The sequence below is a fragment of the Panthera uncia genome, chromosome X (genome assembly GCF_023721935.1).
Source record: "Panthera uncia isolate 11264 chromosome X, Puncia_PCG_1.0, whole genome shotgun sequence".
Taxonomy (NCBI): Eukaryota; Metazoa; Chordata; class Mammalia; order Carnivora; family Felidae; genus Panthera; species Panthera uncia.
In genome coordinates, this window is record NC_064817.1 from 99,852,405 (window position 1) to 99,878,649 (window position 26,245).

At 33.7% G+C, this 26,245-nt stretch overlaps 1 pseudogene; it reads left to right on the forward strand.

Moving 5' to 3' along the window:
* Positions 1-10,409: 10,409 nt before the first annotated feature.
* LOC125932449 (uncharacterized) lies at positions 10,410-10,503 on the forward strand (annotated as a pseudogene).
* The last annotated feature ends 15,742 nt before the right edge of the window (positions 10,504-26,245 follow it).

Genomic DNA, 26,245 nt, shown 5'->3' on the forward strand with positions numbered 1-26,245 from the left:
TAGGTGTGTTTTGGTCTGGGTGTTGAAAGTGGTTAGACAGATTAGAGAAAAAAAGGGGGGAAGAAAAAAAAGGAATTCATTTGAGAATTTGAAAAAATGAATACACTGAAGTAGACTAAAATGAGATGATCGGAGTAAAATAGAATTTGAAACAATTTACACAAAAGTAAGGAATAGAGTAGAAAAATTAAAGAACAATGTTTTAATAAAAATTAAAAATAAAAATGATTTTTTTCTTTTTTCATTCAAGAAAAAGGAAAGAAACAAAAAAGAGAAAAAATAAAAAGGAAATTGTTTGAAAATTTGAAAAAGTGAGTACACCGTAGTAGACTAAAATAAAATGATGGAAGTAAAATAGAATTTGAACAAATTTACATAAAAGTAAAATTATAGTAAAAAAATAAAGAAAATTTTTTTTAATGTTTATTAATTCTTAAGAGAGACAGAGACAGAGTGTGAGTGGGGGAGTTACAGAGAGAGATGGAGATACAGAATCCAAAGCAGGATCCTGGCTCTGAGAACTGTGAGATCATGGCCTGAGCTGAAATTGGCTGCTTAACCGACTGAGCCACCCACATGCCCCTAAAGAAAAATATTTTTAATAGAAATTGAAAGTAAAAATGAAATTTTTCTCTTTTTGCCTTCAAGAAAAAGAAATGAAATGAAAAAGAGAACAAAGAAAAAAAAGGAAATCTTTGAAAATTTGAAAAAGTGAATACACTGAAGTAGACTAAATTAAAATGATGGCAGTAAAATAGAATTTGAAGAAAATTACACAAAAGTAAAAAATATAGTAATAACATTAAATAAAATATTTTTAATAAAAAATGAAAATAAAAATGAACTTTTCTCTTTCTGTATTCAAGAAAAAGAAAAGAAGTGGAAAAGAGAAGAAAAAAAAAGAAAGAAAATTGAATAGATGGACCTGCTAACAGATTGAAATAGGACTGAAATTACTTTGTTTTCCCCTAGAAGTCAGACTATGAAGCAGTTTACAGTCCTTAAACTAAATAGGCCGTGAGACTTTTGTTCTTTAAGAGTGAGGTTGGCCCAGTTGGGCAGGGCTCAGTGTAATGGCTCTGTTCTCCACTAGATGGCGCTGCTAGCCTACTGAGGTGGAGTGTTGTGGCGCTCCTACGTGCCTATGCGCATGTGCGGGAGTGGTGAAAATGAAGTGACCCAGCTACCCAGTCTCTAGTATCGGAACTCTGTTCGCTCCAATCAGCAATCGTGTTCCTGTCCTTTGTCTTCAGCTTTCATCCACTCCCTGCTTTTCAGGTTTCATCCACTCTCTGCTTTTTCACTGTCCATGACCAAGCCCCAGGCAGTACCTCTCTCCCCAGTTTTGTCTCAGATGCGGCCGTTTTCCCTATCCCTTTACTTCAGAAGGACTGGGGCTTTGACACATTCTGCCCCTCTGTGGGAGGGTCTCACCAAGCAATGGCCGAATGCCGGCTGCACCCAGGAATGCCTGCTGGGCTTTGCTGCAGGTCCCCTGAGACTGCGGCCAGTGCCAGCCCGCCCCAGAAAATGTTCGCGAGATAGTGTAGCAGCAGTTTTTCAGGGATTATGGAAAATCACAACATACATCTGGCAACAGGCTTCACCCTTAAAGACCTTGTTCCAGGACCAGGGAATGTGGCCATTCTCTGGGGTCTGCTGGGACCAGGTGGCTTCACACTCTCTACCAAATATCCCTCCTGCAGTGGAACCTCTTTTTACTGTGTGGCCCAAGAATCTCCAGGACCCCACTCTGCTCCTGGGGATTCGCCCTTCCCACCAGAGCACCCCAGGTATCGAGATGCCCCTCTTGTTTACAGTGTTAACGGAATTTAAAGCCTCTCCTTTTTCCTTTCTCCCTTTTTAGTTTAGTCCCTGTGGCTGTTTCCAACTTTTCACTTTCTCTCCAGCTGCTTTTGGGGAGGGGTGCTTTTCCCATATTCTACACCCCCCCATCTCCATCCTCTCTTCACCTGCAAATGCACCACCCTGCCTGCCATGGCTTTTCTCTCCCCAAGTTCACTTCTCCGCACCATGCACCTGCTGAACTCTGTGGTTCAGGTTGTGCAGAATGTTGTGTTAATCCTCAGATGAGTTTTCTAGGTGTGCAGGATGGTTTAGTGTTGGTCTGGCTGTATTTCATGGATGCGAGACACACAAAAAACTTTTGTGCTATTCCGCCATCTTGGCTCCTCCCCCAAGAAAACTTACATTCTAAAAACAAAATGAAACCTGTTTATTAGTGGTTATTAGTATCAACTCTTTAAGAAACAAACATTTGATATGAATCTTATACCATGCTTCTTAGCCTAGGGTGGAAATAATATTAATTTTAATGTTTATCTACTTTTAACTACACTGATTCTATTTATAATATATCATCATGTAGTTTTGACCTTTGTGCAGTACTATGATATATTGTTATATAAAAAGAGCTTCTTATAAATTGTGATTCCCACTATCTATCTAAGATTCCTAAAAAATGGTCTTTGCTTTTTATCCTTCTTCTGTATATTACTTTTTATTTAATATTAATTCTTTCAAGACAGAAAGTGACACATAATTCAATAATTTTTTTAACATTACTTAAAATTAATGCAATTTAGTATAATTAATATTAATTAAGCGATCATTCATGATACACATGAAATAAAATATATAACTAAAATTAGTGTTACTTGTTTCTTTTTACCATTTCCAATGTTGTTTCTTGAAAATTTAAAGTTATATACATGGTTTGCATTATATTTCTTTTTTAAACTTTATTTTTTAATTTACATCCAAGTTAGTTAGCATATAGTGCAACAATGATTTCAGGAGTTGATTCCTCAATGCCCCTTGCCCATTTAGCCCATCCCACCTCCCACAACCCCTCCAGTAACCCTCTGTTTGTTCTCCATATTTATGAGTTTCTTATGTTTTGTCCCCCTCCTTATTTTCATTTATGTTTCCCTTCCCTAATGTTCATATGTTTTGTCTCTTAAAGTCCTCTTATGAGTGAAATCCCAAGATATTTGTCTTTCTCTGACTCACTAATTTTACTTAGCATAATACCTTCTTGTTCCATCCACATAGTTGTGAATGGCAAGATTTCATTCTTTTTGATTGCCAAGTAATACTCCACTGTATATATATATATATATATATATATATATATGCTACATATTCTTTATCCATTCATTCATTGATGGACATTTGGGCTCTTTCCATAGTTTGGCTAATTGGCCAGGAGAAGGTCAAACGTTCACTCTTTGCAGATGACATGATACTCTATATGGGAAACCCAAGAGCTTCCACCAAAAAACTGTCAGAATTGATCCATGAATTCAGCAAAGTTGCAGGATATAAAATCAATGCACAGAATTGGTTGCATTCCTATACACCAACAAGGAAGCAACAGAAAGAGAAATCAAGGGATTGATCCCATTGACTATTGCACCAAAAACCATAAAATACCTAGGAATAAATTTAACCAAAGAGGTGAAAAATCTATACACTGAAAACTATAGAAAACTTATGAAGGAAATTGAAGAAGATACAAAAAAAAGGAAAAATATTCCATTCTTCTTGATAGGAAGAACAAATATTGTTAAAATGTCAATACTACCCAAAGCCATCTACATATTTAATGCGATCCCTATCAAAATAGCACTAGCATTCTTCACAGAACTAGAACAAACAATCCTAAAATCTGTATGGAACCAAAACAGACCCTGAATAGTCAAAGCAATCTTGAAAAAGAAAACCAAAGCAGGAGGCTTCACAATCCAGGACTTCAAGCTGTATTATAATTTCAATAATTTAAGCCTAAATGATAAGCGTATATTGCATCTGACTGATTTTTCTTCTAGCTTTGACATTGGTCTGTTACTTATGCTGTCTTTCCACCCAGACTCATCAGTTCCTTTTATTTTTATCATTTTTAGCAAAGGAATGACACATGTGAAATTTCTGTTTTATTGTTTTTTAAAAATGTTTATTTATTTTGAAAGAGAGAGAGAGAGCACACACAAGCAGGGGAGAGGCACAGAGAGAGAGGGAGAGAAAGAGAATCCCAAATAGGCTCTGTACTGTCAGTGCAGAGCCTGACAGGGGGCTCAATTTCATGAATGGTGAGATCATGACTTGAGCTGAAATCAAGAGTCATAGTCTCAACTGACTGAGCCACCCAGGCACCCCTGAAATTTCTATTTTAAAAAGACTGCTGAAATTTTACTGTTTCAGATTTCTAAACAAAAAATTTCCTCATATAGGCCAATTACACCTAGAGTTGAATTTCCTTTTATTCAAAGATATTTCCTAGTCTCTCCTAAAAATTATAACACAAACTACAGCATTATTGGCTCACAATCTTGAGAGTTTCCTGTGTAAAATCTGACAGTGGCCACTGCACTCATAAGGCAAAGAGAGATGGAAGAAAGAGGCAGACCACCCCAGATTGGTAGGTGGCAGGTTTAATAAGCAAAGGAACTTATATATAAGACTTGTCTTGGATGGCCACAAGACGAGTAGATCTCTGCACCTGCCACCAGAATCTTATGTGTTTAGATAGTGGTCTTAATGGGGTTCAGTTATGTATACCATTCAGATGGTCTCAACAATACCTTACTCTGTCAAGGCTAACTCTTTGAAACAGCTCCTAGTAGTGTGGGAATGGTGGGCGGGATGTCCAGTCCACGGATAAAGGAGAGGGTGAGGAGCCTTTGATTCCCATGTCCAGCTCACAGTTGAACAAGCAGCCATATTCTTTCAATGACTTCTTTCAACTAGCATCACAACACAAACACATATAGATACAAAATGCAATTTTGTGTGTTCTTTGTTACTGTGTTTCCTTTATTTGTTAATAGAGTATATGATTTTGTTGAATATATTATTATCCTTTTGTCTACAAAATCAATTATAAGGGGAAAACAGATTGGAAATATAAGGAAACAATTGATGTATTCCATAGGTTAAGTAAAATAAATATTGAAACATAAAATATACTGTATAAAGAACTGGTACAATAAAGCAACTCAAAGAAGTTAGCATCTAACTTGAAAATAAATGAATTGGGAAGTGAAATAATTATTAGAAAATATCAATATTATAAAATAAAAATATTGGCTTTTTATTAAAAGGAACAATCCATTTAGATACTCTCTGACCATACATTGATATAGTCTCTGTTCAATTTAACTAATATTTGTGAGTAATTATAATGTTGCAGGTCCTGTGCTAAATAACAAAAACTCAAAGATTAATTAACAAGTAAAAAATTAAAAGAAAGAAGCAGAATCAATAAATTGCTAAGCATCTCCATAATCATCATACAATCTGCCTTATACTGAGCTTTTACTCTGCATTTTAAATTTTTTTCACATTTATTCATCACAAACTTATGAGGCAGTTATGTTTATTATTCTTGTATTACAGATGAGGATACTGAGGCTTAAAGAATCAAGAACATTCTCAAGGTAAAAAACAGACCAAAACTAGGTCTGTTTGAATCCATGTTGCAATTTGACAAGGTACAGTACCTGGTATACAGAGAACATAATCTAAGTAGTGACAAATTTTGCCATGTTTATTTTTATTACTGTTATTGTCTTATGTTAGGTATTAGAAAAATTTAAAAACCTTTATAATAATAAATAATGTACATACATATATTCAATTTTTATTGAATGAAAAATTAAAACAATACTTGAAATATCTGATGACTCGCGTGGAGCCTAAAATAGATCGGAAAGTAACAAATATGTTAGTCCACTACCCAGCTTGGCAAGTTTTAAACATTACTATCAGTATTGTCAATATTAATATTATTATATAATTTGAAATAACAATATATTTTGGTGCTTTGTAGCTGGCATTTATATTTGGCAACATGAAAAGATGAAGAGTGGCCTAATCACTATGCCAGTTTATGAAATATTCAAGGTTTATTTTCACATTTGTTGAGATGTTGAAACTATTACACAAAGTACAAGGTAAAGTGAAGTCTATTGAAATATTAGAATACTCTATATTGTAATAAATAGAATAATAGGGCAAGTTATAAAAATGTCTAGCTAAAAGAGAAACTTATCTATATAAGAAAAACAGTATATTGTAAGGGAGGAAAACACTGAAAAATAATCCAATATTTATATATATTTTGTCACTTTAAAATTATTATTATAATTATTTTAATCTAGAGAACTTAAAAATGCATTTATTTTTTCAATTGTTATTATATATTTCTCATTCCTAACATAGTTCTGTGTTTCATGCCATCTTATTAAGGGGAATTTAGAAATTTGGGGAGGAAGTTTAAACCTTTTTGTCCCTAAGAGAGCTCTTAACCACGTTTTGGAGTCCACTTGTTCATTAATGATAAACTCCTCCATCAAGATATAGAATAAGAAATCATTGGCAGTGACAACACTCCATTGAGTAATTTGAAACTGTTGCCTTCCAGTTGGTCTGATGTGATTAATTAACCCATCAGCAAGCTCAGCTGTCTGATAAACAGTAGCTGTGTGGCCCTGAATCTCAAGGAAAACTTGAACTTTTCGAGGATCTTGAACTGAAATTTCTTCTCAGACAAGTGCCTAATTGAATTTCAATGAATTGGAAATCAAAGCTTTCTAGACTGTTAGTACAATTCTCTTTCTTTTAATATTTTTCCTCTTAAGTATTACAAGTGTGTATCAGATCATATATCTTGAAATCTTTGGAGATCCAAACCTCCCAGAATAATTTTTTTTGCTTTATTTCATTTCAAATCAACTTTATTGATGAGGCTCACTTACACTCTTCTTAGTAATTGTTCATTACTCTTATTTGCAGTTTACTATACTAAAATAATAGAAACTATTTTTAAAAGGTATACAACATTAGGTCATATACTTGTTACTAAATGCTAGTCTGAAAACCAATGCAAAAAATCACCTGGTAACCTGCTGACAATAAGGATATGTTGACCCCACACTCCAGATGTTTTGATTCAGCTAGGCAAAAGTAGAGACATGAAGTGTGTTTTGAAAATCACCTCAGGGTATTTCTTTTCTTTTTTTCCTTTACTTTTCTTTTCTCTTCTTTTCTTTTCCTTATTTTATATTTTTATAAAAAAAATTTAATGTTTATTCATTTTTGAGAGACAGAGAGACAGAGCACAGGCGGGGGAGGGGCACAGAGAGAGAAAGGGAGATAAAGGATCTGAAGCGGGCTCCTGGTTCTGAGCTCTCAGAGCCTGACATGGGGCTCAAACTCACAATCCATGAGATCATGACCTGAGCTGAAGTCAGCCACCCAACTGACTGAGCCACCCAGGCACCCCTCATTTTAGGGGATTTAAATGCATAGCTAGCTTTGTAAGCATAAAGAACCTTAGTGATGGTTTAAGTTTCTGAGTAATGGCATATTGTGATTTAAAATCTATTTTCATCTGTTTGTGTCTGTACTTTTATTAAGAATTTACTGAAACAGGGGTGCCTGGCTGTCTCAGTCAGTAGAGCATGTGACTCGATCTCAGGATCATGAGTTTGAGCCCCATGTTGGGTGTAGATATTACTTAAAAAATTAAAATTAAAATTAAAAAAAGGAATTTCCTGAAACTTCAATGATTTGTCCTATTCAGAGATTCCATCTAATTTATCAATTATAATTGAAATAATACTAACATTCCAACAATTCTAAGGAATTTTCTAAGTCTACAACAAGATGCTTTATCTATTCATAAAGTAATTATCTATATGTAAAACATCTCATACTGTTGGTTGAAACTCTGTTTAAACACAAGAACAGAAATAAATGCCACAGTGGGTGAAGCAAATGTTCTAATACAATATCCCCCTTACAGTGTATCTGAGTCATTTCATGAGAGAACATGGTTGCTATTATCCATAGTATCAACTCTATTGAAGAAGCAGGTCTAATAGAACATAATCCCTCTTAGCAATATAGACCTCCATTAAAAAGTTTTACCTCTGTTGCTGAAACTATAGGTCAGGTAACACTAATGCCCATTTCCCAAACCTTTATATCCTACTTACCTCCAATATATATGAGGTAAAAGGTAAAAACTTTTTAATTCAGTCTAATTTGTATCTAAGTGTCAAGTAATGATTTCTGGCAAAATAAGCAGATAGATTATAAATGGGATGCCTGGAGATATGGCAACCTGCAAACTTGTGGGAAAGGGCAATAGAATCACAGAAATGCCAGCCTGGGGCTCTTGGGTGGCTCAGTTGGTTGAGTGTCCAACTCTTGATTCCTGCTTAAATCATGATCCCAGGGTCGTGGGATGAGGCCCCAGGTCAGGATCTGCACTGAGTGTGGAGCCTCCTGAAGATTCTTTCTCTCTCTCCTTCTGCCCCTTTCCCCTGCTTGCACTCTCTCCTTTTCTAAAATAAAATAAAATAAAATAAAATAAAATAAAATAAAATAAAATAAAAATAAATGCCAGCCTGCCTATATTGAGTCAGTGAATTAGCTCCTCAGAAAACAATATGAAATGGCTTGTTATTTGAGAAAAGTAGATTCCTATACAACTCAGTGTTATTTGGATCTTCTCTTGAAACCAAAAATGTTTCTGCCTAATATAATGTACCAACATCCCTAATTTAGCCTATGCAGTCATATAAGAAACAAAGTCATCTTGCTTCACTTAAAAAGGAATAAGCTTCTAGAAATTTTATTTCTGAAAAACTGGTATACATAGTTAATACTACAGTCTTTGAATATTTAAAGTATTGCTATTTATGGAATCTTTTCCACCAATGATTGCTAATCATTAAGGTCAGAACACAATATTCTCATAATACTTAGAAAAATATTCATACAGCTCATTGTACAGGTGTTTGTATTAGCTTATCTATGTAATGAGGTTCCCGATATTACACATAAAATCCATCTGAATTTATAATGTATATTTTATCTTGGATGCTTAAGCATCTAAAGGTGATTCCAAAGTTGCCCAATGTGTGTGTGTGTTTTTAATCATTGGCCCCTCATACAGCGAGATAAGTGATACAATCACTTATTTCTGCTGCAAATGCCTAGTATTGATTCTTTGGCATTAGTCAAACAGAGAGTGATAAGAAAATAGTTTTTATGCACTTTCAGTAAGAATCTAAACTAACAGAAATAAAAAGAAGGGAACATGACAATTTCTTTTAATAACTCATGATAGCCATGTACAGTGACATTTTTCTTTTCTTAAATTACTTGTGCTCCAATGTCGTTCAATCTCCCTTTTTTTAATCCCATCTTCAGAACAAGTAGCTATCTGATCTGTAGCATTTATATTCTTCAAGCTGGTTACTGGAGCTGCAAACAGACTATGTTAATATAGAGAACTGAGTAAAAGTAAAAAGAATGGGCATGATTTCTTTTCTTTTTTTCTTCCTTTTTTTTTGATATCATGTAAAAATCCATTGAAGTGACTATATCATTTTTCAGTATTTTGTTTTAATATTATGGAATTTCTTTTCCACATATATAGAACTTACATGAGCTAAGTAATATTGAGAGGTCCTTAGCATTTGTCAAATACCAAATGTGATAATTTGTAAATGACATTAATTTTTATGCATGAGGATAAGTTATAACAAAATGCTGAAGCCACTTTAAGTAGATAAAGGATGCCTACTTAAGCATACACACTCAATGCCACGTAGCTAGTAAGCAGAGAAGCCTGGTTTTAGACCCCATGTGATATCAAAGTCAGTGTTGTTTTCACTGACCCTAGGAAGTTTACTCTTTCACCTATTTTTAGAGTTTTTTTTTTTTAAGAAAAAGTTAGACTATTCCAAAGTTTAAATTTATTTGGTTTAAATTAACATTAAACAAGCACAATTACTCATACTTAATAGATAATCAAAAATACATATTTGCTAAAATAAAAGGAATTTATTGAAATATGTAATTAGTTATATACAAGCATGTATTTAGTAGCCGTACCTAGCTTAGAAGCTACAAAATTTATTAAGAACTTTCAGTGTAATGTCTGTATATTGTCCATTTTTCTTTGGCAAAATCAAATATATATCTTTGGTAAAAGTCATTATATATCTTATAATGGTTTAGAGCATGTGTTCTGGAATTGTCCTCCTAAAGATAAAGTTTTGGTTCTGTCACTTACTAGCCCTGTAACTCAGAAAAGAATTTAACCTTTTGTAATTCAATTTTCTCAACTGTGAAATGTTAGTAATCATTGGACTTTTTGTTGATTTCTTATTTTCTTCTGGGCAAGCCAAACTCTTTGGAATGATAAAAAGAATAAGAAACTAATCTAAGCAATTGGCTGTATAAATAATCCATTACCAAAGCATGAGGAGAGTGAGCATCTCCTAATTTTCAGTCCCTGGTTTCATTCTTAGAGCTGTGTTGGTTGAGGCAATGGGAATATATAGCCATCAGACTTAAGAATACACTGGTTTATGCTTGCTTCAGCAGCATATATACTAAAATTGGAATGATACAGAGAAGATTAGCATAGCCCCTGTGGTTGGACCTAGAAAGCACAATATTTAGTCAGTCAGAGAAAGACAGTCAGAGAAAGAAATAAGTCAGTCAGAGAAAGACAAATACCATTATTTAGTGAAATAGTCACAGAAAGACAAATACCATATGATTTCATTCATATGTGGAATTTAATAAACAAAACAAATAAGCAAAAGAAAAAAAATAAGAGAGAGAGAGGCAAACCAAGAAACAGACTCTTAACTATAAGAATAAACTGATGGTTACCAAAGGGGAGGTGGGTGGGAAGATAGGTGAAATAGGTGATGGGGATTAAGGAATGCACTTGTGATGAGAACTGGGTGTTGAATGAAGTGTTGAATCACTATATTCTACACCTGAAACTAATATTACAGTGTATATTAGCTAACTGGAATTAAAATAATAGCTTAAAAAATATGCTGGTTTGACCAGAGCTTGATTGAGGGGAGTGAAAAGTATGAAGTTTCCTAAAGTATGGTATGGGAAAAACAATGAGTGAATCAGGAAATGATTCTTGGATTTTGAGATAAAATTTATTTATTTATTTATTTATTTATTTAAGGAGAGAGCAAATGGAGGAGAGGCAGAGAGAGAATCACAAGCAGGCTTTGTGCTATCAGCATAGTCTGACATGGGGCTCAAACTCACAAACTGAGATTATGACCTAAGCCAAAACCAAGAGTGGGTTGCTTAACCAACCAAGCCACCTAGGTGTCCCAAGATAAGTTTTGAATAAAAGGTAGATTTGATCTAGACAAAGAAGGAAAACATAGTTTAAATAAGAGGAATATGATATATAAAACTATACAGAAATAAATCCATATAATATCATTTTTGAAGAAATACAAATAAATAAAGGTGGATGGTGCAAAAATATATGTGGCAGAACATGACAGTAGAACGGTAAGCAGAGATTGAATCATTAATGGTCTTGGTGTTAAGCTAAAAAGTTCATTCTTTATATTTATTTTTTAAAAAATCTTAAATGTTTATTTTTGAGAGAGAGAGAGAGAGAGCGAGAGAGCGCATAACCTGGGGAGGGGCAGAGAGAGAGGGAGACACAGAATCCAAAGCAGGCTCCAGGTTCTGAACTGTTAGCCCTATGTGAGGCTCGAAGTCATGAACCTGTGAGATCAGGACCTGAGGTGAGATCACAACCTGAGGTGAAGTTGGATGATTAACCACCTGAGCCATCCAGGCATTCCCATTCTTTATATTTAAAGTAACGGGAGCAGAGCCAGATTAGAGGCAATGAGAGCATTTAAAAGACAATGATAGGAATCTAGGCAAAGGACAGTAGGCATAACAGAAAAATCCCTTTATGTTTGTATGTTGAAATGTGTCTAATGAAAATATGGGAAAGAAAGTATGGAAGAAGAAACCATACTGCCATTTTAGTATCCAGGGAATGGGGTTGGTGGGGAGGGGAATATTATTTATGTTATTTGATTTGTTACAGTCGGTATGTTTTATTTTTCTAAAAGAAGTGTATAAAAAGTCAATAAATTAGAAGTTCATTTATTAATTTTTTTCTGCTTAAGATACATGTACATTCTCTCACTCTAAATTTGTAGTTGCTTTCTGCTGTTCACATATACAAAATAAAGAATGACTGCATATTTTAGCTATTGTTGCTTGTGCTTTTGTTGTCATATCCAAAAATATTGGTTGCCAAGACCAATGTCAAGGGCCTTTTTCTGTATGCTTTCTTCTAGGAGTTTAACAGTTTCAGGTTTTATACTTAAGTCTTTAATACATCGTGAGTTATTTTTCATGAATGATATAAGATAGGGGTCCAATTTACTTCTGCCTGAGGTTATCCAGTTTCTCTAACATCATTTATTGGAGAGACTGTCCTTTCTCCATTGAGTCAAATATTGGCTCCTTTGTTAATTATTAGTTGGGTCCCTTGTCAAATATTAATTGTCCCTGTATGTGAGGGTTTATTTTCGAGCTCTCTGTTCTGTTCTGTTGGTCTATGTGTCTGTTTTTATACCAATACCACATGGGTTTGATTACTATTGCTGTGTAATAGTTTGAAATCAGGAAATGTGATGGCTCTAGCTTTATTCCCCTTTCTTAGGATTATTTTGGCTATTCAGATTCATTTGTGGTACCATACAAATTTTAGATTTTTTTTCTATTTCTGTAAAAAATGTCATTGGAACTTAATAGGGATTACATTAAATCTCTAGATGGCTTTGGGTAGCATAGGCACTGTAACAATATTAATTTTTCTGGGGTGCCTGGCTGGCTCAGTCAGTAGAGCATGCAACTCTTGATCTCAGGGTTGTGAGTTCAAGCCCCATGTTGGGCATAGAGCTTACATTTAAGAAAATATTAATTTTCCTAATACATGAACCTGGAACAGCTTTCAATTTTTTGTGTCTTTTTAAATTTTATGAGTCTTGTAGTTTTCAGTGTATAGATATTTACCTCTTTGGTTGAAGTTTTTCTTAAGTATTTTGTTTTTGATGCTATCGAGAATGGAATTTTTTTCTTTAGTTTTTCAGATATTTTATTGTTGGTGCATAGAAACACAACTGGTTTTTGTATGTTGATTTTGTATCCTACAATCTTCCTGAATCCAGTGATTATTTCTCATTGTTCTTTGGTGGAGTCTTTTGGGTTTCCTATGTATAATGCCATGCCACATGGAAGCAAAGATAATCTTACTTCTTCTTTTCTGATTTTTTGTTTGTTTGTTTGATTGCTCTGGCTAGGACTTCCAGTACTATGTTGAATAGGAGTGGTGATAGTGGACATGTTTGTCTTGTTCCTAATCTTAGAGGAAACTGTTCCAAACTATCACTATTGAATATGAAAAGCTGTGGGTTTGTCATATATGGTCTTTATTATGATGAGGTATATTTATTCAATATCCAATTTGTTGAGTGTTTTTTTTTTCATGACAGGATGTTGTATTTTGTCTAATGCTTTTTCTGTATCTATTGAGGTGATCATATGGTTTTTGTCCTTAATTCTATTAATGTGGTATATTACCTTTATTGATTTATTTATGTTGAACCATCTCAGGGTTAAATCCTGCTTGATCATGGTGTACAATCCTCTTAATGTGCTGTTGAATTTTGTTTGCTACTGTTTTGCTGAGAATTTTTGCATCTATGTTCATCAGAGATATTGGTCTGTGGTTTTCTTAGAGTTTCCTTTTCTGTGATATCAGGATAATGCTGGCCTTGTAAATGAGTTTGAGATTGTTTCCTCATCTTCAATTTTTGGAAAATTGTGACATGGATTGGTATTAATTCTTCTTTAAACGTTTGTTAAAAATCATCAGTGAAACTATCTGGTCCTGGACTTTGGTTTGTTAGGAGGTTTTTGATTACTGATTTAATCTCAAAGATATAATTTTAGGTTTATACACTAGTACCTAAAATTTATGTCAGAAATAAGTAATATTAGAGGAGATTTTTAATCATATCTATTTGGTTTCAAGTTGTTACAAAGTATAGCTTTATAACATAACTTTTACTTATTCCATCATTGTGGGCAAAATTTTAATAGAAATAATAGCAACAGAAACATAGTAACTCTGAGATTTCCAAATGGAACAAGTTGCAAACAGAATCTATTTCATTCCAATCACAGTCCAGATGTCTTAAAATAAGCAATGGATATACAATGGATAAACATGATACATTTAACAAATCCTTAAATATTGTCTTTTTTCACAGCCATTAAATTAACAGGATTTTTATTTCAATGCAGTTTCCAAAATGCTACTGTCAGATAAAATATACTTAAATCCATGTGCTTCAACATCCCCTTTTTATATGAATTACATTAATCATTTAAAACAAAGAGGCCCAGACTTTCACAGAGGCAACTATTAAAAATGCATTCTTCTATCAAATTTATAATGAATACTTGCTTCTCTTATTAAAGAAGATACATTAACCAGTATGGGAGAATTAAAAATAAGATAATAAAGTATCATATTCATCATTTTACTCAGACTTCTATCAGTAATATCCCTTCCCTGTTTTAAATATGAATGTGATTTTTGCATAGTCATATTTTAAAGTTGTAAAAAAGTAGCAAAATAGTAAAAAACATGTTTATATTGTGAAAGAACAGAAGCACCATTTTGTTGTTTTTTTCTTATATTTTTTTACATAAAACTTAGTGAAATTATGTTTCTATGAACAATTGTTTCAATAATTTTGAAGTAATGAGTGGGCCAAATGTTTTTTAGCTCAATATAACTGTTAGAAAAATTAATACCAAACTTTCTGTGTTTTTTCTGAGCTGGTCTTTTTGCAATTGACTATGAAAGTAAATTCATCAAAAAATATTTGTACATGTCATCTGGAGAATAAAATGACTTGCAAACAGACTCTCAAGTGAATGGTGTGTGTGTGTGTGTGTGTGTGTGTGTGAGAATTTTTTAGGAAGGATAAAAGCTAGAAAAGAGAACAGAGATTAACTAGAAGAAACCATGACCTTGCAATTACAGTAGTTTTCAAACTATAACATGGTGTGGAAAAATCAGAAGATAAAAGATGCAACACATAATAAAGTCCTAGATTTTCATTTGTGTCATGACCCACATTTTGTGTGAATAATCATAAACTGGGCATTTAGCATTGGGGTATTTTTTCCAAAGATAATCCTGCAATAAAGCTAGATATTGAATTGACAATTGTAATATAATTATTCAAGTTTACTTTAGAAGTTCAGTGATCATTTTTTATTTTTGTTTTTTTGTCCATTACTCACCCACTTACTATCTTAAGTGCCTAATGACCTTTCCTGATTTATAAACATGCAGCAGAAGACTAATGGACCAACATTTGGGGCTGGCTGACCTTTCCTACATTTCTGAGGCCTTAACCTCTCATTTATTTTTCTTCTACAAGTGTATAAATCAAAATAAAGCAGGTCATACTATGAAGAGTTAACTTTGTCAGTGACATATATTTATGTCTTTGTTGAAGAAAAATCTACATGAGAGCCATTACTTTCCTGTTCAGTGACTGTGCAGTGATTTCCAAACAAGTGATAGAAGCACTCCAGATTCAGATGATTTTAACCCTTAAATAAAAAGGATTTTGGTATCAAGGTGAAAATAAATACAATCAACCATTATCTTTTTCTTGTATACTATTTAAATTGTATGAGCTCTGATTTAAGTGGAAACTATAATTAGGAGAAGGCAAACACATCTATGTGACACACCTGAAGCCTGTTCAGCATTATGTCCCACCATAGCTTATATTCTCCTCTCTTTTACTAACATTTATTTTTTGGCTGTTTTATAGTAGTTTCTTTCATTTTTTTACTATTTTCCACTACTGGACATGCCCTATTTCTCCTTTGCTACTGCTTACTGGGGCTACTCTATAAGAAAATTAAAATACCAGAACTACACATTTTTAATAAGGATTATTATATTTTAATAGTTTAAAAAATCCCAATTCTCTGAGTGTCTCTTGCCATTTCACCAAAAGAGTAAAAAATATCACATTATTTATTTGATTATGGACTTGTAAAATAAATAACATCAACTCTTCAACAATTCAATTATCTAGTTGCACATAATTATTTGGTCAGCGAATCTAGAGATAGCATAGAAATGACTATCAAGGAAACAGTCACATTACTGTCTCTGGAAGAGTATTTTTATGGTCAAAGAAGGACCTTTATCCATTAGAGACTGGTCTGTTTCACAGTTAACACAAATCAGAAGCTGATGTGTGAAGTTTGTTTTGATAAGTAAAAATTTTAATTTTTTAAATTTCTTTTAAACAATATCTTGTAAATATTGTTAAAACCCCAACTACTTAGTGGGCATTTATAATTGTTTTAGCAGTGTTCATTATCATTTTTCAATTGTCTAGGGATTCATGTGATTCTTAGGAAGCTGACTCTATCTATCTATCTATCATCTATCTATCTATCTATCTATCATCTATCTATCTATCTATCATCTATCTATCTATCTATCTATCTATTTTTTAAGTAAAGTCTACACCCAACTTGGGGCTCAAATTCATGACTTTGAGATCGAGAGTTACCTGCTATACTGAGTCAGCCAGGTACCCTTCCATCCATATGTTTAAGGGGAGATCACAAGGTAGTGCAAGCTGATCAGTGCATTGTTTCTCTCTGGATACATTGATCTAAATTTATTTGGTTTGTTTTCATACCTTATGCTTCTCTACTTGTAACTCTGGGACAAATAGTTTATAAAGTCCTACACAAACTCTACCTTTGTTAACTCTCTGAACTCATCACCTATTATACTCTCCCTTCTCTCTCCACCCCAGTCACACTGATCTCCTTGTAATCTCGAATAAATCAGTCATATTTTTGCTATAAGCATCTTTGCACCAGTTGTTTCCTGTACCTATAATACTCTTTCCACAGATAACAGTACTTCAAGTTTTTGCTAAAATTTACCTTCTTAATGAAGCCTACTCTGAAGACACCATTTAAAGAGTCAACTTACCCTAACACTTCCAATTATTGTATGTTTTGTGATACACTTATAGTAAAAAAATGATTTATCCATCATGGTACTAACCTTAATGAAGGACAAAATCAAAGATAGTAAACAAATACTGGTTGGATTATTTTGTGAGTATGATAAACCCAGGTAAAATTCACAAAATATTTATCAATTCAAGCTAGGAAAGTGAACATAAACAAGAACATATCAGGAAGTCATTTTCATATGAGTATAAATGTGATTCACAGACATAAACACACAATATATGACGTATTTTAAGTTGTGTTTTATGAAAATGCTTCAGAATCTACTTGAAAGAATGGAAAAGAATATGAGGAAATGGCTGAGCAGGTGGGGTATTAAGCCCTCAGCATTTGTTAAGGAAGAAAGCAGAAGGTGGATGGAGAGTACCCTACTAATGCATAACTTAGAAATTTGGAAGGAACTTGCTTATACTATAAGTATTAGATATATGATAATTGATATATTTTAAAGTGAACAATAATTTTTTCTGTATCACTTTAATAATTATAAAATCATATATTTTATTTATATTTAGAGACAAAATATTCTAAGACACTCTGTGTTAGTTGTATGACAAAAATGTAAAACTAAGCGCCTAGTTTCATAATGCATCCAAGTTAAGAGAGTCCTTTCACTTGTTAAAATTTACCAAGTTTTCCACATATTAGCAGAGTGACACACACAGAAAAGGAAAACAGAAGAAAGCTTCTAACAGTCATGTTTTCTGATCATTTGGAAGTATAGAATCTATTTTCTCAAAAGAAGTTACCTTGCCATGTAAAATGAATTCCTTAAAGCATTGTTTAAGTGGAAGGTTTACCAATAGATCACAGCAAAGGTAAGTGTTTCTTCTTGTTTTAAAATAATGTTAATTTTTGTCTAAAGCTATTTTCATTGATTCATGCTCACATACATACACAAAATGTGTGTGTGTGTGTGTGTGTGTTTGTGTGTGTGTGTGTTTGTAGGTGTGATTTCCCACCTTGTTTGTTAAATTATCAAGGTACCTTAATGAGAAGCCAATTTTTTCATGATAAAAATGTTTTCTATCTTGGTATCATATAATAATCTAAATAGCTTATCCTTGACATCGATAACTATTTGAAATGCTTCTCAGTAACAATAGTCTCCCTGAGATGTGAATTTGGACAACAATGTGAAACCTGAGCATATTTATGATTTACTAATAGCTTTGATAATTAAGCTGATATTTTGTACAAAGAATCTGTCTTATAAAATTATTGGAATCTTTCACTTAAAGATAACAAGTACATTGAAACACACAAAAACATTGTGTGTTTTTTTAAGAACAGGAATAGTTGCTTTTTTGACAATTTGCAGTTATAGCATTTATATCCATTACAAAGCAGATAAAAATCATTTACTTACAAAAAGAGCATAACACTTTAAATGGCAACCCTTATCTTCTAATTTTATTATTATTATTATTATTATTATTATTATTTTAGGAGAAACAGCCACCTGAGACAAGACCACAAATGACACACTGTCTCTCAGTTTCCACTTAACTTGATTAAAAAAGAACACAGTTTGTCCTTACTCATTCCCAGTAGCCTTACTGGAGTTAATACAACAGATGTTTTGTCACCCAGATAGTCACATGATTGCTTTTCACTCCAGTGAACATATTTGGAAATAAGCTAATGAGGCGATCTGTAACAAACACACTTGGTCCCCTTTGGCTGATATTTCTTTGCTGTTGTCATTTATCCTTCATTGTTAATTAAATAAAAATAAGCAGCAATTGCTTTCCCACTACTGTACATTCAGAAATAAATCTGTGTAATGTGGTGTATAAATGTGTTTTTGTTGAAATGTTCAAGTTCAAGTGATGAACTTTAAGTCTGTGCTAATTGTTTAAATGAGGGCACAGAGATTTATGAAGACCTAAGCTCATTATAAGAAGCACTACTGTCATAAAAGTATGCTCTTAATGGAACCCTCTCTCCATTTATATGATATGAGCATTTTGGTTAATTCTGGGGTTTATGAACCAACATATCCCTGTTGAAAATGCTAATGATCTAATGTGATTGGCATTATCTCCATAACAAGTGACTAGACATGCTTATCTCCAGTATATATTAAGTGATATCCAATGACCAGCCTTATGTTTACTGATGTTAGTGACAAGAAAGCTCAGCCCCAGGTGCTGTCAGTCATTTTCTCTGAGCTAATACTTTTTCTTAATAGACACTTAATTAAAAAAAATATAAGATGGTATTTTTGCAGAGTAATTAGTGTTCAGGGAATTCATAATTGTAAGATTGATTCTCTGGTTAAAACTTATTTCTATTATATAATAAAATTGGTTGAAATGTTGTTTTATTTTTGTTTTAGTATATACAAAGTTTTGCCTTTCAGATACCCCTGTTGTATTTCATCCTCTTAAACTCTGTCTCTCTTCTGGGAAGGGTCCATAAAAGTCTCATGGGTAAACCCTGAGAAAGATGGATAAGAGGAAGAGGTTGGAGTTTCCTTAGAAAGGGTAAACAGGCTGAATTAGGTCAAGCCATTAGATGTGGACGTGTTAAGACTATGCTTCCTAAGCTTTTGTATTTAATGAATGAACACAAACTTAAAAAAATAATTCAGAATGACAGTATTCCTAAGGTCTTTCATGGTGGTGGTATTTTTCAGGTGAGACCAATAAAACAACACAAAAAATAAATCAATAATATTTTTGCAGTGGTTGGGCCAATGATCTCCATTGCCTCCCTCAAAACCATCCAAATTAAGAATAACTAATGAACAAATTGTTCTTACTGTTCAAATGGTTCCTTTCCAACCATACATTGTCTCTTAGAAGTTTTAGAAACATCACTAACCATATTCTATTACATCTCTTAATAAAAGAAATAGTATTTTATTACTAATAATGTAAGAAGGATAGTCTTAAGACATTTCCTGCAGTTTAAACCCAACATATGCAAAGATATTTTTAATTAATAGAAAATAAGATCTTATTTTCCCTTGGGGTGCCTGGTTGGCTCAGTCGGTTGAGCTTTAGACTTTTGATTTTGGTTCAGGTCATGATCTCATGGTTCATGGATCAAGCCCCACATTGGGCTCCATACTGTCAGTGGAGCCTGCCTCGGGTTCTCTGTCTCCCTCTCTCTCTGCCCCTCCCCCACTCACACAAGCTCTCTCTCTCAAAATAAACTTAAAAAAAAAAGATCTTCTTCCCCCTCCTCAGATAACATTGAAGAAAGAAAACTAGGAGTTAGGAGACACCTGGGTGGCTCTGTCAGTGGAGCATGTCACTTTTGATCTCAGGGTCATGAGTTTGAGCCACACATTGGGTATGGGGCCTACTTAAAACAAACAAACAGAAAAAAAACTAAGAGTTAGGAGCAGTAGTGGCAAAGTGTAGAAGTTCCACCAGACCAGGTCTGAATGTTTTCCACTCCCCTAATTTCTGCTAAGACTTCCAGCTTTAGGTAGACAAATGCACAACATACCCAGATGAAGACCGCACCATGTAATGGACTGAAAAAAGTTTTAGTAAAAGTCTAGTCACATTTGGAAGTCACAATGAAACCACTTAAAAACATAAAGTTGAACAAAAATCAAAATGACTTTAGTGAAGCGTGATTTCATTTATTATTTATTATTTTTTTTAAAAAATTAATTTAATTTTTTTTTGAGAGAGGCAGAATATGAGCAGGGGAGGGGCAGAAAGAGATGGAGACACAGGACCTGAAGCAGGCTCCAGCTCTGAGCTGTCAGAACAGTGCCTGATATGGGGCTTGAACTCACAAACTATGAGATCATGACCTGATCCAAAGTCAGACACTTAACCCACTGAGCCACCAAGGCCCTCACAAAGCTTGATTTTAAAGTAACCCCTTTCTCTCTTCTGCAATCTTCCTCTCTTCCCTTCTTAGCCTTTTGTTTCAGTAATCCAGTACCACCCTAAAGACATGAAGAAGGAGGCTGGTAACAACACAGTTCTTGTATTTCCTTATAGAACGACCACCCCCCACCCCTTTCCCCTGAGCTTGAAGTTTTTGAAGACCATAGCCTGCTTCAGCCTCCTTTGCCTGGCAAAACAATAAAGCTATTGTTCCTCTTTTTTCTTAATGTTTTAAAGTTTTTTTTAAAAAAAATGTTTTATTTATTTTTTAATGAGAGAGATAGAGACAGAGGTGGAGAGAGGAGACACAGAATTTGAAGTAGGCACAGAACCTGACATGGGGCTTGAACTCATGAACCGTGAGATCTTTACCTGAGCCAAAGTAGGATGCTTAGAGGACTGTGCCACCCAGGCACCCCTAAAGCCATTGATCCTCTTTATCCCAAATTCTGTCTGTGCATTATGTTTTGCTTTCAAAACATGGAGGTCGGTTTTCAACAAGAAGGCACCCGGAAGTAAAATGAAGAGCAAAGACATCTGGTAAGTCTTCAGGAAAATGAAACAACCTACTTAGTTGTTAATGGTCATGGGAAAAACAATTGGTCATTTAGAGACTGAACTGCCCAGGATATTGTCAGTGTCCATAAAAAAATCTATACATTTAAGAATTTATATACATATCTTTGTATATTTTCTGTTAATTAAAAATATCTTTGTAACTTGATATTTTTATCACTAATAATGGGAAGATGAAAGGTGTCACTGCCTTGCTTGTTTCAGGTAACCCATACTTGCTTTAAAGTGCAAGCACAGGGAAAAGCCAACAGAACATAATATACCGTGAGTCTAATCACTTAGGGTATTGAAAGAAGAGTGCACTGATGTGGCTGTTATCTTTCTCTTGTACCTTTTTGGTGACTATTGAGCCAGCTACATTCAGTGTCGCCATTTACCAGTCTTCTTTGCAGTGGAATCGAGCACATTAAATTATCAGTTCTTTTCTCCTGGTTGATTTGGTAATCTATGCACATTATGGAGGATTTAGACAATGTTTGAAACCTAGTCTAACATCTTTCAATACACATGGAGCTAAACTACATAAAATCTCAAGAAATACTAAAAGACAGATGTCAATAGCAAGGAGTAATAAAGTACATATATTTTATGTAAAGAATTTTTAAGTGAGCAGTAAAATAGAAGAAAGAGAACGCATGTATGAAATAGACCTAGGGTCTTTGTTAAATGATATGAAGCATTTGGGGTGCCCTAAAATCTAAAAATGCAGAGTAATATTATCTTATTTTTAAACCAGTTATATCCACCTGATTGCTTCCTCTGAAGTATACTAATAGCACAGATTTTCCAGGGGAATTCAGAGAGACAAACTATGCAAGGCAGCACATCATGAATATGTGTTCTGAGATTGAAGAAAATGCATTGATATATAGTCCCAATTGTGATTTTTGTACAACACATTGTCCTAAGCATTGGTAATGAGGGACATCACATTAAATTTACCACTTAATGTCATTTAACATATATTATAAGATCAATAAACTATTTATGTATTTCATTTGTTTTCAGACTTTATGGTGATTCTGTATACTTGAGTTTATAATGTGTTTATTACAAAAAATAAAAATATGAGAACATAAGGTAAAAGACATTTTCTAAGAATAACATTTTTTTCAACTATAGCTTAAATAAATTGTATACTTTCTCTTAGAACTTGTTTATGTGAGGTTTGTGACACACTTTTTTGTGCGTGTCAAGTTTTTAAAGTTGTTTCTTCTCAAATCGTTCTACTTTTATTACTACTCAAAAGTTTTAAAAAAACAGAAAACACTAAAATATGTTTGAGAGATATATTACATCATGATACAGGCTGACATTGTAATAAATTGTTTGCCTGACACAGGTTCTACCTCTTTCTGTCCCTTTGTCTCTACACACATGCACACACACACACACACACACACACATACATACACACACATGTATACACACACAGTTTTTCTAAATCTCGTTATCCACCCCTCCAGTTGTAAACAGTAATTAAATTTTCATGAATGAAATATGATAAGAATGCCTGGAATAATGCCTTTCACACAGTACACATACAGTACATGGGATCCTTTGCTTTAGTTGAATTTGGCTTCTCAGTATGAGGGGGGAAACAGCATTAAGAATAAGAACTGATGTCAGTGGTATCATTTCATCTTGAACCATATCTTGACAAATCACCTATATCTGTTGAGTGGTAAGAGGATACTGATAATTTCCAAAGCATTTGTCCTCACTTTAATATAGTATGACACATGCTTTGGTATGAACTGGGTGAAATATCTGAACTCATGTGCAGTAAAACTTCTAATCTGACTTGTAGGACATTCTCAATCAAAATGCATTTATTGAGTCTTAGGAACTTTGGTGGCTACAAAGAATTTTAAGTCATAAACTTTGCCTTTTATGAACTTCTCTATTTTATTGTATGCCTTAGATAGAGTCTCTATGAAAATTACATAAAAATTGACACCGGTAAGCAGCTAAATCCTGTATCATCAACAAGTGCACACTATACCAATTAAATATCATAGCAATAGCAGTTTCTGATATGGTTTCTCAGTTCTAGTTATATAGTTGTATAGCAAATTCAGTTTTATCTGAAACAATTTGCTACCATTTTACTCTCTTAAGATACATGTTAAATTCATTTTTAAATATCAAATATGTTTCAATAATAACATTTATTTATTTATTTATTTAAAGTTTAGTTATTTATTTTGAGAGAGTGAGAGCATGAGTGGGGGAGGGGCAGAGAGAGAGGGAGAGAGAGAATCCCAAGCAGGCTCTGTGTTGACAGTGTGGAGCCTGACATGGGGCTTGAACTCATGAACTTTGCAACCATGACCTGAGCTGAAATCAAGAGTTGGATGCTTAACTGAGCTATGCAGGCATCCCTCAATAATATATTTTTGAGAAAACTCAAGGGCATGTGAATACCTTTAGCCATTATTATTCAATCACAAAGGGAATTCTAACATGAATAGAAACATGACTGATCTGAAAGTTTGAAATAGTGGTAACTACGTGGAATTGTTGCTTATTGAATTTTCACTAATTCAGTGTAATACTAAGTCAACCTTACAATGGCCAACCTACTTGGTCTCTATTGATTGACACTTGTGTTACTATTTAATTTTGAATGTACATGGAAACATAGTCTTCAGGGACACGTGCAATGATCTTTGGAATACTTTAGAAACATAATCAATCCTAAATCTATGCCAGATTGTTTTCCAATCAAAGATAGAAAGAGGAGATACATATTTAAATAAGATAGAATAAAATATGGAGAAATGCCCAAATAATGTGTTTGTGTAAGCTCTGGACAGGTGTATGCCTTAGATAGAGTCCCTATGAAAATTACATAAAAATTGACGCCTGTAAGCAGCTAAATCTTGTATCATCAACAAGTGCACACTATAGCAATTAAATATCATACTAATAACAGTTTCTGATATGGTTTCTCAGTTCTAGTTATATAGTTATCCAAAGAGTAACTCAGTCTGTCTCCAGTGAATGCTTTGCATTTTTGATAGGACATAAAAAGGATAACTATGCTCTTTTATGATAAAATTATTTATCCATTATTAAGGACTTTTCATTCAATCAGTAATTTATGATAACAAAATCTTAAGTGCTGCATTTTTTCCCCCTGATTTTATGTGATAGCCCGTGTTTGAATCAGGGAGAGAGAATATCTGACTTCCAATTCCCTGGCTCATTTTTCAGTTTCTAATAGCAGGTATAATTATAACATAGAATGTCACAACTCTTTGTTGATACTGTTTAGACAAAAATAAAAATAAAAATAAAGAAGGATTAAGAAGCTCTGTTATGGGCATTGTAATTCTCCAAATCAAAACAAAGTCTGTAAACAAACAGCAGTAGGGAAATGATCTTAACTAGCTGATGTATGAAGAGACTCAACCTCCAGTTCTTAAATTATAGCTGCTTCCAGATTAAAGCAATGCTCTTGATGGAGCAGTGTGCTTTATATCCTCTGGCAACATCCTTCTTTTATTGCAGTAGAAACCAATGTTGAATTTCCTGAATAATTACATAAATAAACCATGCACTTTACTTATTTGTGTGCCCATATTTAATGATATATTGTGCATGTAACTTTCAGAAATATGATTTATGACAGTTTATATTACCACAGAGGGGTGTATACTTGAAATATGTACTTGAAAAATATCATATAAAATGATGTTATTTGATATATATTCAGAAATGATCTGATTTTTCAAGAAATTGCAAACTAAAAAACCTAGTTCCAATTAAATCATTCTGAGAATGCTCTTAATTGAATTCTCAAGTTTAAATGATGTAACCGACTAATGAACATAAACATATAAATTATATTTATTTTATTCTATGTTACAATGCTAAGGATCAAAACAGTGCTGTGGGTTGATTGGTGCTATCTTCAAAAGGGTATAAAGCAAATCCATAGAGTGTAAAATTTTTAGCATATGTGAAGGAAATTTTTGAGCAAATTTGAAGGGCAAAAACCATACATTTAATTTTTGCTAATTTTTTTAATAATTTATTTTAGTTTGATCTTAGCTTAAAAATAAATGATTTCTTATGGGGCACCTGGGTGGCTCAGTCAGTTAAGCGTCCAACTTCGGCTCAGGTCATGATCTCGTGGCCCGTGAGTTCGAGCCCCGCGTTGGGCTCTGTGCTGACAGCTCAGAGCCTGGAGCCTGTTTCAGATTCTGTGTCTCCCTCTCTCTCTGACCCTCCCCCGTTCATGCTCTGTCTCTCTCTGTCTCAAAAATAAATAAACGTTAGAAAAAAATTTTTTTAATGATTTCTTAAAAATAAAAGGAAGATTACATTTTCATGATTGCTCCCTAATTATACATATGACAACTTCAGAAATAAACTTTTCTTTAATGTTTATTTATTTTTGAGAGACAGAGACAGAGTCGGGGAGGGGCAGAGAGAGAGAGAGAGAGAGAGAGAGAGAGAGAGATACAGAATCCGAAGTAGGCTCCAGGCTCTGGGCTGTCAGCACAGAGCCCAACACAGTGCTGGAACCCATGAACCATGAGATCATGACCTGGTCTGAAATCAGAAGCTTAACTGACTGAGCCACCCAGGCTCCCCAGAAATAAACTTTTCTAGACCATTAGGGACTAATTCAGAAAGGTACTACCTCCTGGTTCTAAACATATTTTAACTTACTCCTTAGCATGTCACATAGAGAAGAAATTTAGTGTGATATGGAACTATCTTGAATCTTATGCATCCAATTAAATGATAAAAACACTAAAAATCCTAGTTATTAGAAGGTTTAACCCAAGGTAGCTAGCAACTCTCTTAAA